The sequence below is a fragment of the Myotis davidii genome, unplaced genomic scaffold (genome assembly GCF_000327345.1).
Source record: "Myotis davidii unplaced genomic scaffold, ASM32734v1 scaffold345, whole genome shotgun sequence".
NCBI lineage: Eukaryota > Metazoa > Chordata > Mammalia > Chiroptera > Vespertilionidae > Myotis > Myotis davidii.
Genome location: NW_006296540.1, coordinates 2690739 through 2692856, shown reverse-complemented (window position 1 = coordinate 2692856; position 2118 = coordinate 2690739).

Genomic DNA, 2118 nt, shown 5'->3' with positions numbered 1-2118 from the left:
ATCACATAATATCACCTGGATCAGTGATCTTTGTCAGGTTTCTCCACTACAGAGTCACTTTTTTGCTCCCCTTCCCATATAGTACTCTTGAGAAAAATGTCACGATGCACAGCCCATAATTAAAAGATTACATTTTACCACCTTAAGGGAGAGTATCTCCATAAATTATTTAAAATTGTTTTTGCATAGGAAATTTGGCTATTCTCCCCTAGTTATTTATTTATTAAATACTTTATTTATACCAGTGTAATACACCAGGGTAATAGCAGAGTAATAATCCAATATTTTTCTATTTGTTTTGTTGGTGAAATCGTTTCAGCTTTGATTATTGGGAACTTTTTTTTTTCAGTTAGCTGTTATATCCTTTTACATACATTCATCACTGTGGGTTTCTTTGTTGTTGTTTTGTTTTAGCACTTTCTGGCATCTGCAAGATGATCTAGGACTCAGTGGTCGGCAAACTCATTAGTCAACAGAGCCAAATATCAACAGTAATTCTTCAAAATAGACTCGCCCAGGCCGAAAACCGACTTCTGCACATGGGCCATGGAGTTTCAATCGCACTGTACGTGCATGCCCGCATGGTATTTTGTGGAAGAGCCACACGCAAGGGGCCAAAGAGCCACATGTGGCTCACGAGCTGCAGTTTGCCTACCACTGCCCTAGACCCACAGTTTACCTGGAATTTTCTATAATTTACACTGAGTGGGAGATAATCCACATGGAGTGCCAAGAGCCTCTTGTGGATTTCCTGCTTTATTTATGCTGTGAGAAACTTCCCCTGCTCTCTCACTGGCCTTCACTGCTCTTTCATTGACCAATTGTAACTGAAGTCTCTTTGATAAAATGCGGTCCTTTTCACCCTGCTGCCAATTTAGCTGAACCCATCTGTCTTTTAGCCTATCGACCATCCCTAAAAGGAAGAGAAAAGAAAAGAGAACACCGGTTCCTATCATGACAGCCAAACATTGTAGTGTCTCTGTCAAATTGTGAAGAAGAGAGCTTTATAAAGAACTCATGGCAAAGACCTTTGGCCATGCTAGCAAGAGGGTGGTCCCAGAGGAGGTCTAACAGAGCAGGTCATACATAGGCTGAGCTCTGCAGTTTAAACCTTAGGAGCTGCTGCATTGGACCCGGGGAGCTTTAAGGTGGGGAGTAGACAAGATGAGTCCTGGCCATCTCCCGCCTACCTCTGCATCAAGCCCAAAAGCTCTGCTCTTACTCATTTCACTTACTGATGCATAAAATATTTGAAAAGGGGTTCTGCAGATTAAAAGACGGAATCACTCGTCTGGGACACAGAGCCCAATTTTGGAATCAGATATACAAGTTCATTGGTGAGATAGGTTTTTGACCCTTCTTTCATCCTTTGATCTCGTTTAAAATTCATTTTAATCTGTTGCTTTCTTTGCTTATTCAAGTCCCTTAGAATGAGTGTTTCCAGTAGCTCCCAATTCTAATCCCCGTTTTGTTGGCATCTTGTGACTTATTTAAACCAGCTAACATCTCCCAGACTCACTTTCCTAACCTTTTCATAAAAGTCCTTATACTAGATAAAAATAACTGTCTCCTATCACAGAAGATTCCAAGATTATCAGCAGCTTACCAAAATAAGAAGTTTATTTCTTGTTCACCTAATAGTTTATAGGGCATCTGGTGGTTAAATTTTTACACATGGCTCAGTAATGAGATTTTTATTTTGTATTTCTGCCAGCTCCCTGGCTTCAGAGTCCTTTACTTCTGGCCAGCCAGTGAGAAAAGAAGAATTGGGAGCATTCACACTCCTTAATCCTTCAATCAAAGTGGGACACCCATCAGTTCTGCTCAAATTCTACTAGTGGGAATGAGTTGCAAGGCCAACCAGACTCAAATGGGCTGAAAAATAGTTCCAAGCTGAGCAGCCATTTCTACCCACAGTCTGTCCATGGAGAAGAAACAGAAGTCTTTGATGAGCAGTCAATCGTCTGCTCCAGAGGGACGGTCTCAGATGCTTTGTCCAGCTCTGGAATCATAAGCTTTAACTACACAAAGGTTCTACCTTAGGTTGACTATAAAAAAAAATGTAAAAGGATAACAGAAGAAGCATGTAAAGGAAGGCAAATTTTAGAAAATAAATTT